Here is a 17,399-nt window from a genome sequence, read left to right as displayed (position 1 = left end):
TATCCCCGTGCTCAGTCACTAAGTCGTGTCTGCCTCTTTGTGACTCCATGGACTGTGGCTTACCTACCAGGCTCCCCTGTCCATGGAATTTTCCAGGCAAGAATACTGCATTGGGTTGCCATTTTCTTCTCCAGGGGCTCTTCTCAACCTGGGGGTCAAACCCATGTCTCTTGCATTGGCAGGTAGATTCTTTATCACTGTGCCACCTGGGAAGCCCCAGGGCTGTCCATGTTGCTGCACATGGCAAAATTTCATTCTTTTCTGTGGCTGAGTAATATTCCACTGAATATGACCCATCTGTTTCTCATGTTTTTTGTAGGGTTTCACTTTAATGAGCACCTTTCGAAATACTCTTAGAAGAGCCGAAGTCTTATCATGTCACTTTTAAGGTAGAAATGTCCTCTCCTCTTCCCTCATGTGTCTGTCTCTATTTCCCCTGGGTCTTCCCCAAGGATTTTGCTATTTTCATATATAATATATACTTCAGTTCAGTTCAGCTCAGTTGCTCAGTCGTGTCCAATTCTTTGAGACCCCATGAATCGCAGCACGCCAGGCCTCCCTGTCCATCACCAACTCCCGGAGTTCACTCAGACTCAGTCCATCGAGTCAGTGATGCCATCCAGCCATCTCATCCTCTGTCGTCCCCTTCTCCTCCTGCCCCTAATCCCTCCCAGCATCAGAGTCTTTTCCAATGAGTCAACTCTTTGCATGAGGTGGCCAAAGTACTGGAGTTTCAGCTTTAGCATCATTCCTTCCAAAGAAATCCCAGGGCTGATCTCCTTCAGAATGGACTGGTTGGATCTCCACAAAATCCCTATGAGGTAGGTATAATATTTTATCACATTTTACAGATGAGGAAACAGGTCCAGAGATGCCAGTTGAATTGCATAAAATCACACACCCCATGGGTGGCAGAGGTAGGATTTGAACCTAGGCAGTGTGCCTCCAGAGTCTATACTCTTAATCATTATGTCTACTGTGTTTACAACACACACACACACGAACACACACATATTTGTATACCTCCGTATACATATGTCCATTAATCTGCCAGAATTAAATTGGTAACATCTATGTAAACAGAAATATAAATAAGTAGCAGTGTTTGTTATTGCTAAGAATTCACTAAATATATCCTGAACACCAGGCATTCTGCTCATTGCTTTACTTACAGTATTCCACGCTGAGCTTTCAGTAGTCTTACAGGTTGCTACTATTGTGTCATCCCACTTTTTAGATGAAGATACATGAGGCTAAGAGATTCAGTCATTTCTACTGGGTGACACAGTTGATAATAATGGAACCAGAATCTCTTTAGAGATCAGTTCTCTTCACACAGGACCCGCAGCAATGATGACCACTCACTGAGTCCTAGTCCATGCTAGGGATGAGGAAGACCACTCGCTGAGTCCTAGTCCATGCTAGAGATGAGGAAGCCACTCCTAACATCATCATATGTCCACCACCTTCTGGTATTTGGTTTCTGTGAATGAAGCTCCTTTTCACTCTGGAGATGGTCTCACTTTGGGTGATTGAGTCTGTCTGCTGCACAGATAAGGACACTTGAGTTTAGAGAACTTGTGTGAGTTGTCCACGGCTACATAGCAGGGAAAGGGCAAGTTGGGTTTGAAATATCTGCCAGAAGAGCCAAGAGGATCAGCTGTCATAGCCACTGGTTCCTGTGAGATCTGCTGCCTCCGTGCTTCTCCTGAGAGCAGTATTGGCTGGAAAAGTTAGGTCTGTGGACAGAAGCCCCATGTTCTAGCCCGAGTCTCCAAGGCCCCCTGGAACTACTGTTGCCTGAGATGCCATGGCTTCAGCCCCTCTCCCCTCTTTCTCCCTCCTTTCCCTGCCTCCTTCCTTCCTTCCCACCAGACATCATCTTCTGTGATCCACTATCTGGGAAAAGACACAATGTCCTTCAGCATTTGCAAATTATCCACAAATTATCCACACAGATGCATGGGGTCCTACCACATACTTCACGGACTTGAAGGCAGGTCTTGGGAAGATTGTGGATTTGGGAGTTTAGGAGGGTGAGCATCTCATCAAGCATAGGCTTATCTTCATGCTTTCGGCCTTCCAGTATCCACACCCAGGTTATTCTTTATTTTCCTTGCAGTTGGAGGAGAGAGAGCCCCTACAGAAAACTTGGAAATTAAACACATTCTTTTGCAAAAAAAAAAAAAAGAACAAACCCAAAACACAGAAGAAAAAAAAAAGAAAAGCTACCTCTATCTGTTCTGTTTTTGTTAGTTTTTCCTTATTTTCAGATCTGTTTGCATGAAAGCAAGAAACTCCTTCACCTTTTTTATGATTTTAACAGAGAGGCAAGAAAAAGACAGATTTTTGAGGAAAAGAGGGGGCTGGCCTTATTTAAATAAGCAGAAACCCGCCTGGAGGAGGAAGGAAAGCAAACCTGCCAGGTGGTTAGGAGAGGAGGAAGTTTCCCAGAGTTCTTGCGGGGTGGCAGGGGGTACTTGGAAATTGACAGCTGCTGTCCATCTTTGTAGCTCAGATGGTAGAGAATCTGCCTGCAACGTAGGAGATCCAGGTTTGATCCCTAGGTTGGGAAGGTCCCCTGGAGAAGGAAAGGGCAACCTACTCCAGTATTCTTGCCTGAAGAATTCCATGGACAGAGGAGCCTGGCGGACTGCAGTCCATGGGGTCGCAGAGTCGGACACAACTGAGTGACTAACACTACTTCTACTATATTCATATTCTGGAAGGAAAGCCTTGCTCCTGAGAGAAGGGGAATTCTTCTCTCCTCACTCATAGCCAGTGCTGGGTTTCAGGTCTGCAGGTGGGGGCTGGGCAGTGGAGGCTTTCATTTCCTACAGTGGAATTGTAATAAAATGAAACCAAAGTCCTAATTCAAATAAAGATGGGGGAGCTGTTGGGAGCAGCTGTTCCCTGGTTGGGAGGGTCCTTTCTGCTCAGTTGTGGGGATGCCAGGCAGGAGCTGAGATCTCTGGTGTTCTTCCTCCTCTAAAACTGGAGAAGGCCAGTGTCCCCTACCAGATACGGGGTGGTTGGCTGTTTACTTTCTTCCCCAGCTGTTGCAGTTTTGGAAATTGGCAGTCCTGGAGCGATCCAGAATGGTGAGAGAGTGAAATTTCAAACTTCTGGGACATGTTTCCAAGTCTTTTTAAGATCACTAATGTGGGTGATGATGCCCCATGGAAAACCTGTCTTGGAGATGCCTTGGGAGTGCAGTGGGTATCTCCAAAATCAGGAAGGTATGGTGTGTGATGGCCCAGCCAGTCACGGACCTCCCTTCTCTGAATGCACGCGGGGGTCTTTGTTGTTTTTGTGAAAAATCATTCGTGGATGTTGAATAACACATCAGTACTATGGTTCCTTCTGCCTCTCACCCTGTGTAGCCCCTGCCCACCTTTTCCTCTCTTTGTTTTTTTCAGAAGTGGTGTTTGGGGAAAACGCGTGGGCCCCTGGGGAAGGGAAGTCTGTGTTCCTCTGGGAGTCAGTCTTGTTGGGTAGTAAGGGGAGTGAGGGAGACTGGTGTGAGCAGTGGGGCAGGGGCTTGGCAATGCCCGTGCTTCCTAAGGAGGGACAGTCTGGAAGCCTGTATTTTTGGTGTGTGTACTTTCTATAATTTTTATTGGAGGATAGTTGATCTGCAGTGTTGTGGTATTTGTGTACAGTACAGTTGATTCAGTTATACGTAAACTCACATCCGCTGTGTTTTGGATTCTGTTCCCATGTAAGTCGTTACAGAGCAGAGCTCCCTGTGCCGCATAGAGTTCCTTATTTTTGTTGTTCAGTTGCTCAGTCGTGTCCGACTCTGCAACCTGATGGACTGCAGCATACTAGGCTTCCCTGCCCTCCACCATCTCCCAGAGTTTGCTCAGACTCATGTCCATTGAGTTGATGGATATCATCCAGCCATCTCGTCCTCTGTTGCCCCCTTCTCCTCCTGCCCTCAATCTTTCCCAGCATCAGGGTCTTTTGCAATGAGTTGGCTCTTCACATCAGTTTTTTTTTTTTTTTTTAATATACTAGTGTATGTATTGATCCCAGTCTACCAATTTATCTTCCCCCACATATCTCCTGGTAACTGTAAGTTTATTTTCTATATCTGTTGCTCTGTTTCTTGGTGTGCGTGTGCTCTGCTTTTCAGTTTTGAAGACAGGATGATGAGTCTAGTTTGTAGTGCCACCGTTAGGGTGTAAAAGATGCTTCTCATTCCTTGCCGGTCCCCTACACCTGCCCTCTTTGTGAGGATCCCGTGTCAGGTATCCCGGTCATGTGGTTCTCCTCCTGATCTGCAGTGCTAGTGTGTCCTGTCGCACAGAGTGACAGTACCACTTGCCTTGAACTTGGTGTGTCTGAGCATGGACATTGGCCCTGTGCTGGTGGCAGGCGCTTTGATGTCCACTCAGTCTCTCTGACATTCTGTTCCTCAGATAGAAGAGGGGACAGACGAGAAGAGTGTCCTTTACTCCTTAGGGCTGTTGCTGAGGATTGAGTGAGCTGATACGATCCAGGGCCTATCCATGCTCGGAGCAGGTGTCTAACAAGTAAGACGTATAAAGGTTTCCTTAGACAGAGTAAGAGTTACAGTGTTTTACTAGAAAGACAGCAGTAGTCATTATTAGTGATGGTGGTACTATAGTAGTGATACTAGTGCTAGTATTAATATTTGGTTGGCCAAAAAGTTTGTTTGGGTTTGTCCATAACCTGAAGCACTGTACTGTACACCTGAACTAACACGACATTCCAAATCAACTTTAATCACAACTATAAAAAAAAGTACACACACCAAAAACACAATCTTCTACAAACTGTCCCTCCACAGGAAACATAGACATTTTCCATAACACGGTATGGAAAAACCCAAACTTTTTGGCCAACCCAATGGTAGCAGTAAACCTTTGGCTTAGCTTCCATAGGGAAGTCCATGAGGATTTCTATATAATGATCTGCTATATTATTATACTGAACATAACATGCTGCTGATAGTATTATTCATATATTAATAAATAATAATATAACATAATATTAATCATCAATAATATTATTAACAATGCAACTGAGCAGTATTATTCCTATGGAAATTTATCCATGCAATGCCCCAAAGCCTAATGATAAGACATTATTAGTAGTTAAGTATTCCATACACTTGAATTTCCAGATGAAACAACAGTTTGCCTTTTTTTGGCAGTAAAATTTCCCAAAACAAACCCCAAAATGCATAATGCCGTCCTGGAAGATGTTTTAAACTTGTGTTTTTTTCCCTTCTCAAAGAGGCAAGTCTGAATCTTTTAAAACTCTTCCTTCTTGTGACTCATTTCACCTTTGTACTATACTGTAATCCAGGGGAATTACCCAGGTGTGAGGAACCATTTGCCCCAACAGTCAATGGCCCCAAACTAGCCTGCTTTTGTAGTTCTTGTGACTGCTTTTTATTGCTCGTCTTTCTTTAGCACTGCTGTCAGACCATCCTCACCATGTCTCAATTACTTGGTAAAAATTTGAAAGTGGCTACAGCTTTTTCAGTATGGAGCTCATAGACTTTTTAGTTTGAATGATTTATCTCATCACTCATGGGCTTTTCTCATTTACTTCTAGGAAAGTGGATTCTTTCTTCATTTCAAGCCTCATCTTTATAGGTAATACAAGTTATGAAGCAGAGCTCTTTATGTTCTTTTTTTTCTGGAATTCTCTTGCTTTTTCTTTTTATTTATTTTTATTTATTTTTTTAAATTTTTATTTTAAGAAAATTTTGTTTATGGTGTATGGAAAGAAAAGTTACCGCAGCTGTTTTTGGTAGAATTTTTACCTGAAGTTCACCTTGAAAGGACGTGTGCCTGTGGCCATTTAAAGCAAAAAAGCGAAAAAAAAAAAAAAGGATTGAAACTCCAGGAGTCATCTAAATAAATATTCTGGATAGTTATTATGGAAGAAAATTCAAGTCAGCCTTTGGAAGCACCTGTCAATTCTTATATCTTGCTGAATTTAGGAAGGTGGCATGTGAGACTTGTAGATCCTCTGGGTGTGGAGTTTTTCAGGATAAACCTAAACTTGGATCAGTTTCTATGGATGGACAGTTGGCTTTTCATCACATCTTTGAAGGCAAAAGAATAGATGGAGATTCCTGGGTGGTATGAATTTTGAGTATTTCTTCGGGATTACAAATACCTCAAGGAAAAGAACTATCTTAGTGTAGTAAATAACAAATATTTATTGGCTTTTGAAGCAGTTTGGTATAGAGTTGCAAAGTTGAAAACGTTTGGGTCTTAGAGTAAGAAGAGTCTTAGAGTAAGATGTGGCTGAAATTCCAGCTATGTCCTTGCATGGTTCAGCTGCGTCCCTGAGTTTCAGGTTCCCTCCACAAATAGTTATTGAGTGGCTAGTTCCATTCCAGGTACTATGCCAAGTGCACAGACACAGCTGAGAACCAGCTGGACACTCTGTCCCTGGCCCCATGGAGTTTATGGTGGGGCAGGGCTTTGTCCCAGGTGGCTCAGCAGTGCAGGAAGATGCAGGAGATGCAGGTTCTATTCCTGGGTGGGGAAGATCCCCTGGAGGAGGGCATAGCAACCCATTCCAGTATTCTTGCTGGGGTAATCCCATGGACAGAGGAACCTGGTGGGCTACAGTCCATGAGGTCACAAGGAGTTGGTCAGACAACTGAAGCAACTAAGCATGAGCAAGCACAGGGGTTTGTCAACTCTGTCATTACCATTTTCCTGTGCCGTGTTTGGTCACATCTTCTAAGACCTTATTATTTATGTGAAGGCTTTGATAAGAATAAACATCTCCATAAGCAGCAGATTACCAAAGGAACCATCCTGTGTTCAAGTCTGGCCAGGTGCCATTGCCAGCCAGAAGCTGTGCAGTGAGAATTCTCAATTCCCCTTGTCAAGTGTTGGAGGCTGTAAGGATATACTAGTGCCATATTGAGGGTTGAAAAGGGAGGAAGAAACCTTCTCACTGAGTCCTTTTAAACCGAAATAGGAAGATTTTTTAAATGGAGTTGAAAAAAACAAAAAAGAAAATAAAAAAAATAAAAAAATAAAGTGGAGTTGAATGAGTGATTTTCTCACTCAGATGGAGCTGAGCTTGCCTGGTGGGGAAGGTTTCATGGAGGAGGAGATAGTTGGGTGGGGTCTGGAAGGACAATTAGGAATTGACCTGGCAGATAACTGGGAATAAGCATATTTCAAAAGAATGGTCATAAAAATTGATTTTATTGGTTTTGAAATATATTTTATTTGTTGTTGTTCAGTCGATAAGTTGTGTCCAACTGTTTGCAACCCCTTGAACTGTAGCACACCAAGCTTTCCTTTCCTTCACTATCTCCCAGAGTTTGCTCAAACTCGTGTCCATTGAGTCAGTGATGCCATCCAACCAGCTTATCCTCCGTTGCCCCCTTATATTTGGTGTAAAATATAGAAGTCTGAAATTGTGGAAATTAAAAGACATTTCTCCTTTAATGAAGAATGTTGAGACTTTACCGTGAAGACTTATTTTTAATAAGATCATAGGGGGAAATGTCCTGGTCAGTCTCCACCTGCTTTCACTTCCTGCTAAGGATGATAACATCACCTCTTGGATTAAGGTCACTAGCCTGCCTCCTGGTCCTCAGGCCATGAAACTTTACTCTCCAGCAATTTTTCAGAAGTTTGGATTAACCTGTAAGTCAGGGTGTTTCAAAGATCTTCAGAAATTTTCTGTCGTTCCTGTTTAAAATTGGGTGAAAAATAATATGAGCCATTTTACATGTATTTATTTTACTTAGAAAGAAGCCCTGAGGGAGCTTATACTCTAGAGGGGAAGAAAGTAAAGAAATAAAACAACCTTGCAAATAAATGTATTTTGTAAAGATGGTACATGCCAGAAAGGAGTGGTATTCCCTGAGCAAGTGAGAACTGAGACTTGTGTGGGATGTTAAGGGGATAAAGGAGAAACGGATCTGGAAGGTGAAGATGCTCAGAGACTCTCTGGAGAGAGTGGGCAGAGAACTGTCTGGGGAGTAGGGAGAGAACTGTGCCTCTGACCTCCCTCCATGGTGGCTTTATATAAGGTCAGGATGTTTCATACCATTTCCCAACTTCTGGGAAAAAAAGAATCTGTCTTCTCCTAGGCAACCTCTGCCAGATCTGGAGAGTCTGAAATGGAATTTCAGGGGATGTAACTGTGACTCGTGCACTGCAACATGCCAGCCTTCCCTGTCTTTCACTCTCTCCAGGAGTTTGCTCAAGTTCATGTCACTTGAGTCAGTGATACCATACAACCATCTCATCCCCTCTGTCACCCCCTTCTCCTTTTGCCTTCAGTCTTTCCCATCATTAGGGTCTTTTCCAGTGAGTCAGCTCTTCCAATCAGGTGGCCAAAGTATTGGAGCTTCAGCTTCAGCATCAGTCCTTCCAATGAATATTCAGGGTTAATTTCCTTTAGGATTGACTGGTTTGATCTCCTTGCAGTCCGAGGGACTCTCAAGAGTCTTCTCCTGCACCACAATTCCAAAGTGTCAATTCTTCAGCACTCAGCACTCTAACATCCGTACATGACTACTAGAAAAAACATGGCTTTGACTATAAGAACCTTTGAACATGACTAATTCCTCAAAGGAGAAGTGCCCCTAGGCTATGGAGTAGCAACATTGAATTTTACCTTGCCAGCTCATGATGGCACAATTGGGAGACAGATATTGGGGATGCTTTATTATTCTGATTCAGTCAGTTCAGTTTACGCAGTCATGTCCGACTTTTTGTGACTTCATGGATTGCACCACACCAGGCCTCCCTGTCCATCACCAACTCCCAGAATTTACTCAAACTCATGTCCGTTGAGTTGGTGATGCCATGCCAACCATCTCATCCTCTGTTGTCCCCTTCTCCTCCCACCTTCAATCTTTCCCAGCATCAGGGTCTTTTCAAATGAGTCAGTTCTTCACATCAGGTGGCCAAAGTATTGGAGTTTCAGCTTATTCTGATTAATACACTTGTATAAGAACCTTGGTGTTCCTTTGCATCACAACATGCATGTTATATTAAAACACTGGTTTTCCTCTATCAAGGGCCTTATTGGAATTTGGAAAGCCATCTTTCCATCTTCCCAGCATCTAAGCCATGTGCCCTACTTACTTATGCCCTAGACTACAAGTTTCTTAAGGAATTTCTCATTTTCTTATGATCCCAAGTTTTATAATTTGAAAGCATGTTTTTACTTCTTTCAGGATTAAAAAAAAAAAAAAAGAGGCAGGCAGAGTTGGCTTCCAGGCAATTTAGAGCTGCCTATGGCTTGAGCGCCAAAGAATTGGTGCTTTTGAACTGTGATGTTGGAGAAGACTCTTGAGAGTCCCTTGGACAGCAAGGAGATCCAACCGGTCCATCCTAAAGGAAATCAGTCCTGAATATTCATTGGAAGGACTGATGCTGAAGCTGAAACTCCAATACTTTGGCCACCTGATGCGAAGAACTGACTCATTTGAAAAGACCCTGATGCTGGGAAAGATTGAAGAAAAGTGGAGACGAGGATGACAGAGGATGAGATGGGTGGATGGCATCACCAACTCAACGGACATGAGTTTGAGTAAATCCCGGGCGTTGGTGATGGACAGGGAGGCCTGGTGTGCTGCAGTCCATAGGGTCAAAAAGACGCAACTGAGTGACTGAACTGAACTGAGCTGACTGTGGCTTCCAACTCGGGGCATTTTAAACATTCTCTGTCTTTCTCCTTTCTTGTGTTTCTTCACCATCCTGCCTTGGTTGTGGAGACTTAATATCTCATGCCTGTAAATATCTACGCTTTGTTTGCACAAAAATAGTGCACAAATTGGATCAAATAGCATTTCCTTTGGAGAAGGAAATGACAACCCACTCAAGTATTCTTGCCTGGAGAATCCCAGGAACAGAGGAGCCTGGTGGGCTGCCGTCTATGGGGTTGCACAGAGTCGAACACGACTGAAGCGACCTAGCAGCAACATTTCCTTTCTTTCCTGACAGCTTGGACTTTTTTTTTTTTTTTCCAAGTGTCTTTGACAAGAGTCGGGGCCAAATTACTAAATCATCAGGGTGACCCTTTCTGTTCATCAGCTGCTAATGAATTTAGGAAATTGGGATCTTATCTGACAGACAGAATCATTTTGTTTGACAATCAGCTTAAAAGTATTTGTAAACAAGACCAAATTGGGATATGTCATATTCCCCCCCAAACTGGGCCTATGATCAGGATTGCCTGGGCTTTAGAGGTTTCTTTTGCCTTTAAACTTTACAGAGAAACAAGGCACTGAATTTCTCCATATTTTAGTTATTACCATTGTGTTGTTAGCCTGGTGAATCCCGAATACAGCAGCCCTTCCAGAATTAATGAGTAGGGTGCATTAAGATAGTGGTCCCAAATTTTCTGGCACCAGAGACTGGTTTTTTGGAAGATAATTTTTCTAGGAGGGGTGGGGGAAATGGTTTCAGGATGATTCAAGCACATTACATTTATTGTGCACTGTATTTCTGTTATTATGTTAGCTCCACGTCAGAACATTAGATGCCAGAGGTTGGAGACCCCTGCGATTAGAAAGGATGCTAGAAGCTGTGTGAGTGAGATATGGTTTGACCAGTTATGTGTTGATTTGATGATAATGATAAAACTGAAACAGTTCAAGAAAACTAAAATTCAGAATCTAGACTTAATCCTAGTCTTATGCTCTCTAGATAACTTTGGACATGTCATTCCCTTGTCTGAGCCCCCGTTTCCTTATTCACATAATTTATATTGGATTCAAGAAATGCTTCTCTGCAACTTTTCTTTTAGATTTAAACGTATTGATTTTTAAATCTGTACCTATATATATTGATTTGCCTTAAATATGCTTGTTAAAGTTTCTTTCTGCTTTTTCTTATCCACAAAGCTGAAATTACCTTCTTTCTTTCAGTTTCAGTGTTCTAATAAATACAAAATAAGTAAATATACTATGTATTCCCATTTGTGTATGGGTATGCATAAAACAGTGGCTTTTTCTTTCAGGCCCCTCTCCTCTGAGAACTAATGAGACAAGTCATGTAAATTACTTAGCACAGGGTTTGGCACATGGTAAGTACTAGATAAAAATTCCTTGCTAGATGAATAATGGGTCACCTGGGTAGTACTCTTGCCTGGAGAATCCCATGGATGGAGGAGCCTGGTAGGCTACAGTCCACCGGGTCGCAAACAGTCAGACACGACTGAGCAACTTCACTTTCACTTTCACTGGGTAGACAAGTTGACCTTTGCCCATGTGCCCTTGTTAAATTAATCGTCTCAGATGATCCCAATTGGAAGCTTCTTTGATCTCAGGATGGGGCCTCTACTATCTGCTCTCTTTCTCTCTCTTTGCCTTCACTGGTTTGTGGAATGTGTCAGTGTGAAATTATAGATTTGAAAAAAAAAAAAAACACACAAATGTCATGAGAGGAACAATTTACCTTATCCCTCTCTCTTCAAGTGGCATGGGAAATGAAAAACGTCCAAATGAAGACAAATTTATTGGATACCAAAACCACCAGGCTATTGATTCTTAAAGCCAGACAGCAAGGTTATGAATTGGGTGATAAAAATGGAAAGCATTTAGCTTGACTTCTAAGATGGGAACCGCGTTGTGTTATCACAGCTCTTGGGTGCTCCTGACAGCCCCACAACTAATGAACTCGCACTTCGTAACTAGACTGTTTACTTTATGTGCTGCATCTGTCTAATGTGCTGTGGGAGTGAGATATATCGGAACAATTTGATTTTTTTATAGAAGGCTGGATGCCTGCGATTTAATCTGATTTAATTTGAAAGTGGCAGGAATGTTAGCTGAAAGTTCTTACCTACAGCTAGAAAAGAAAGAGATTGTTAGAAAACCATGAATAGTTCTGCAGTCCCGCAGAGAAGGGATTTAAATCTCCCCCATGGATTTTGGAACTGATAAGCAGATGTTGTGTTTTGGGTGTCAGAGATCAGTTATGGAACCTGTAATTATTTTAATTGGATGCCGAGGCCTCAAGAAAGTGCAGGTCCAGTTGGGCCATGAAGTACGTTGCTAGAACTCAGTTTTCTAGAACTTGCCTTCATGCTGTTCCTTTGACACCGTTTAAAGTATTGACCACCTGATGCGAAGGGCCAACTCACTGGAAAAGACCCTGATGCTGGGAAGGATTGAGGGCTGGAGGAGAAGGGGTTGACAGGAAATGCGATGATTAGGTAGCATCACTGATTCAATGGACATGAACTCCAGGAGATCGTGGAGGACAGGGAAGCCTGTTGCGCTGCAGTCCATGAGGCTGCAATGAGTCAGACATGCCTTAGTGGCTGAGCAGCAACAGTGTTTAGACCCGTGGTAGTTTTCAGGCCATCTCGTCCATCCTCCGCTTGTCTTGAGTCAGCCCTGCTCCTCTTTGACCTGTGGCCTCTGGGGACTGGGTATCCCTGACCCTATAGAACCAAACCGCCTCTTCCTGACTCTTCCTCATGTTGCTTTCTTTTCTTGACCTTTGTGTGATGGTGAAGGTAACTGTTGTGGAATAAATTGTGTCCCCCAAAAATTTACATGCTGGAGCCTCAGCCCCTAGGACCTCCATATACGTTAAGATGTCATTGATGTAGTTGTCAGTAGCTGGAATGAGATCATACTCGATGAGGGTGGGCCCCCATCCATGTAAAGGCCAGAGCTGTGCTGCCCTAGCCTAGGGACCACCAGAAGCTCAGAGAGAGATCTGGAATGGGTCTTCCTCTAAGTGTCTTCAGAGAGAGCATGCCCTACTCACACCGAGATCTTGGATTTCTAGGCAAGTAATGTGTGCAGTGGGGGAGCAGTAGATGAAACTTCACTCGCTTGCCTGGCACTCACCTCTTACTGTGCAGCCCAATTCTTAACAGGATTTCAATATATTAAACCTGAGGGGATACATTCAGTTCATCATACCCACATATGGAGCAAAGCAGCATTTTATTAACAGAAATGTCCCCAAATCAAGGACATGGCTCTTGGCTTGGTCCCCAGCCATCAGGTTAGCCTCTGGGTTGCACTTTCTTCAGCACGAACCCTGTCCTCATGCTGCTTGCAGAGTTGTTGGCTTCCTCAAGCACAGATACGTAGGAATCTCCCCAGGAGATGTGGAATGAAGTTGATGTCTTCTTCACTTGCAAGTCAAGGCCATCTCAATCTCACTCCCTCCGCCCATCAGCCTTGTTATGTGATGGCTCCGTGTTCTGCTCATGCAAAGGAGTGATTGGCTGCCATCCCCGGCCCCAGGCATGCCCTTTCACTTCTCCTAGTGGTTCCTTCATCTTCTACAACAACTGCTGTCTCCTTACCAGCCTTTTGACATTGTGGCATCCTCTTTGGCTCCAGTCAAATGTTTTTCTCCTGAGAATCCTGCCTCCCCTGGCCCTGTCTGTGTTCATGTTCAGGGGATCTGTGTCTGTCTGTTTGCTGCATTCTCACAGGGGATCCTCAAGGCGGGGGTGGGGGGTGGGGCGGCTGTCAGAGTCACTTCTGTATTCCTAGCCCCAAGCCCCGGGCCCAGAGTAGAGCATGGGCCCAGTAAACATGGCCTGTGTGCAATGGATGAATGGCAGAGAGTAGAGGAAAAGTAAAGAAATCACTGCCTTCATTTTCATTTGCCACAAGAGTTATTTGCATAAAATCTCCATCGGCCTCTGCACGCGGAGGAAAAAATAGACTCGGCAAGTTAGACACGTAATCCTCCAACAGTCGGGAAGACTAGAGTGCATTTTGCAGTATCGGCCCTTGTTAAATGCTTGTGAGTGTTTGCTTAAGCAGAATGAAAATGTGAGGCCGGCCTGCCTAAGTCATCCCTTTCCAGAATGGAAATCAAAAGAACGAAGACCAAAACACTCCAATGGGTGGCTTCACGGGTAGCCTCGTGGATGTGATTAAGAGCTGATTTAACATTCAGAAGAAAAACATGAAAATCAGCCTTCGTGGAGCTAGAGTCTGACCCCAGGAAAAGTGTATATCCTCAGGAAAGATCAGTTTGCATTCAAGATCTCTTTGGCAATGCATTGTTCAGAGAGGTTAATATTGTAAGTGGAAATTTTTGATTGCTTCACAATTCTTTTCCCCTTTTCTGCTTCTCCACCTGTGTCACCCCAGAGAGAGCTCTGTGTTAGAAGTGATATTCACATTGCCTGCCTGTGGATGTCTCTATTTAAGTTGAGTTCCTGCCCTTAAAAAGTAGAATCCAGGTTGGATGGTGTAATAGAAGGGGAGGAAATTGGGAAAAGTACCTGAAATGGAGATAAATGTATTTTGCTTTCCCAGGCCACAGGCGGTGACTGGAAGAGAAGATGACCACTGTGAATTTGTAGTTCTTCCTGGCCTCTGCCCTCTGGAAACATGCACTGAGCCCTTTAATATGGGATGGACAGGTCCCCCCTGAAGAAATGGTGCCTTCAACCTGGGTTTCCCAAAGGCAACAAAGGGTCTCAGCCCTTTGTTATTTGGGGCTTTATAACTGTTTGGGGGCTGTTCTGTGCTTTGTAAGATGCTTACCAGCATCCCTGACCTCTACCCACTAAATGTTAGTAAAACAGGAGGGAGGGGGGCAGGACACCTTCTCATGAGCCTTTAAAAAAATGGCATAGCCATAGGACATGACAAACACTGGTTAGTATCAATGGGTCCAAGATGGTGGAAGATTTCACTTCCAGTAGACCTTGAACCTCATTATACGCTCATTGTTGTACATTAGCACCCAAGATAGTTCTGGAACTGACCATAAAAGGTAAAAATGTGGGTGGTGGCCCAATTCCTGGAAATCCCTGTCTCTTCCCCCAAATAATTGGAATAATCCTTCTACTCAGTAGCCCATGAAATTACCCAGACAGTAGAAACTAACCAGGCCATATTTCAAGGCTCTCTCTAGCCTTCTGAGATGGCCCACACTCTGTCTATGGAGTATGCTTCTCTCTAACAAATCCACTTCTTACCTATCACTTCATCTCTGAATTCAAATTCTTTCCTAATGAAACAAGAACCTCAAATTCACTGGGAAGATTGGTACCCCATTCTCTCCTGTCTTGATCAAAAGTGTCCCTTCAGTTCAGTTCAGTCACTCAGTCGTGTCCGACTCTTTGCGACCCCATGAAACGCAGCACACCAGGCCTCCCTGTCCATCACCAACTCCCGGAGTTCACTCAGACTCAATCTATCGAGTCAGTGATGCCATCCAGCCATCTCATCCTCTGTCGTCCCCTTCTCCTCCTGCCTCCAATCCCTCCCAGCATCAGAGTCTTTTCCAATGAGTCAACTCTTCACGTGAGGTGGCCAAAGTACTGGAGTTTCAGCTTTAGGATCATTCCTTCCAAAGAACACCCAGGACTGATCTCCTTTAGGATGGACTGGTTGGATCTCCTTGCAGTCCAAGGGACTATCAAGATTCTTCTCCAACACCACACTTCAAAAGCACCAATTCTTCGGCCCTCAGCTTTCTTCACAGTCCAACTCTCACATCCATACATGACCACTGGTAAAACCATAGCCTTGACTAGACGGACCTTTCTTGGCAAAGAAAGTAGGGAAAACCACTAGACCATTCAGGTATGATGTAAATCAAATCCCTTATGATTATACAGTGGAAGTGAGAAATAGATTTAAGGGCCTGGATCTGATAGATAGAGTGCCTGATGAACTATGGATGCAGGTTCGTGACATTGTACAGGAGACAGGGATCAAGACCATCCCCATGGAAAAGAAATACAAAAAAGCAAAATGGCTGTCTGGGGAGGCCTTACAAATAGCTGAAAAAAGAGAAACAAAAAGCAAAGGAGAAAAGGAAAGATATAAGCACCTGAATGGAGAGTTCCAAAGAATAGCAAGGAGAGATAAGAAAGCCTTCTTCAGCGATCAGTGCAAAGAAACAGAGGCAAACAACAGAATGGGAAAGACTAGAGATCTCTTCAAGAAAATTAGAGATACCAAGGGAAAATTTCATGCAAAGATGAGCTCGATAAAGGACAGACATGGTATGGACCTAACAGAAGCAGAAGATATTAAGAAGAGGTGGCAAGAATACACAGAAGAACTGTACAAAAATGATTTTCACAACCAAGATAATCATGATGGTGTGATCACTCACCTAGAGCCAGACATCCTGGAATGTGAAGTCAAGTAGGCCTTAGAAAGCATCACTATGAACAAAGTGTCCCTTAGACATTGCTAAATGTCCGTAGGTATAGAGCAAAATCACCCCCCATAGGGAACTACTTGTTTTAGAGGCTTACCATGTTGATAAGCAGGAGGTAGTCTAATAGGAACAGGAGGCAGCCGGTGGAGAGGCAGGGAAGTATGAAGGACATGGTGCCCCTCATTTACCTTGTGGGACTGTACTGGAAGGTGTGATTATGGTGGACCTGGAGTGACTTAGTTGGCAGGAGTCAGACCTTGGAGGCCTTTAAAGTCATCCTGAGGAAAACACATTGAATCTGAAGTCAAAAGTCTTGGGATGAATCCAGTGCCCCTCTTCCCAGCTGTGTGACCTGTTACTGAACCTTCCGAGCCTTGATGCCCTTATCTGTAATGTGGACTCTCACAGATTGATTGTGAAGCCTGAGTGAACTAAGGCCATGGGAGAGTGTCAATGGGGTGCCTGGCGTCCTAGTTGTACATGAACATTGTCTTCTTTCCCAAGCACTCCCACCTCCAGTTGAATCCAGTTCTCTCTAGTTCTGCCACCACCAGCTCAGACTACTGCTAATCAAACTGTGTTACTACCGACTCACCTGGGCTGTCTGCCTCAAGTCCATTCTTAAGCCCACAGCCAAACTTACTTCCCTAAACAGGATCAAGTGAAGGCCTGGAAGATACTTAAACTTTGTACTGTTTAACATCATGGTTCTCTAGCACCTGAAGTGTGGATAGTTCAGATGGAGACAGGCTGTTAATATAAGGAGCCCTTGAAGGAGAGAGTGAAAAAGTTGGCTTAAAGCTCAACATTCAGAAAACTAAGATGGCATCTGGTCCCATCACTTCATAGGAAATAGATGGGGAAACAGTGGAAACAGTGTCAGACTTTATTTTGGGGGGCTCCAAAATCACTGCAGATGGTGATTGCAGCCATGAAATTGAAAGATGCTTACTCCTTGGAAGGAAAGTTATGACCAACCTAGATAGCATATTCAAAAGCAGAGACATTACTTTGCTAACAAAGGTCCGTCTAGTCAAGGCTATGGTTTTTCCTGTGGTCATGTATGGATGTGAGAGTTGGACTGTGAAGAAAGCTGAGTGCTGAAGAATTGATGCTTTTGAAGTGTGGTGTTGGAGAAGACTCTTGAGAGTCCCTTGGACTTCAAGGAGATCCAACCAGTCCATCCTAAAGGAGATCAGTCCTGGGTGTTCTTTGGAAGGAATGATGCTAAAGCTGAAACTCCAGTACTTTGGCCACCTCATGCAA

General features: G+C 43.8%; 1 protein-coding gene across 4 annotated transcripts in view; it reads left to right on the top strand.

Moving 5' to 3' along the window:
- Positions 1–17,399, top strand: part of LARGE1 (LARGE xylosyl- and glucuronyltransferase 1) — a 617,169-nt gene that overhangs the window by 127,018 nt on the left and 472,752 nt on the right. The gene's annotated exons all lie outside the window — the stretch shown is intronic.

This window comes from Ovis canadensis, chromosome 3 (assembly GCF_042477335.2).
Source record: "Ovis canadensis isolate MfBH-ARS-UI-01 breed Bighorn chromosome 3, ARS-UI_OviCan_v2, whole genome shotgun sequence".
Classification (NCBI taxonomy): domain Eukaryota; kingdom Metazoa; phylum Chordata; class Mammalia; order Artiodactyla; family Bovidae; genus Ovis; species Ovis canadensis.
Note: the sequence above shows the minus strand (reverse complement) of the source record. Positions and strands in the feature narration are given on the sequence as shown.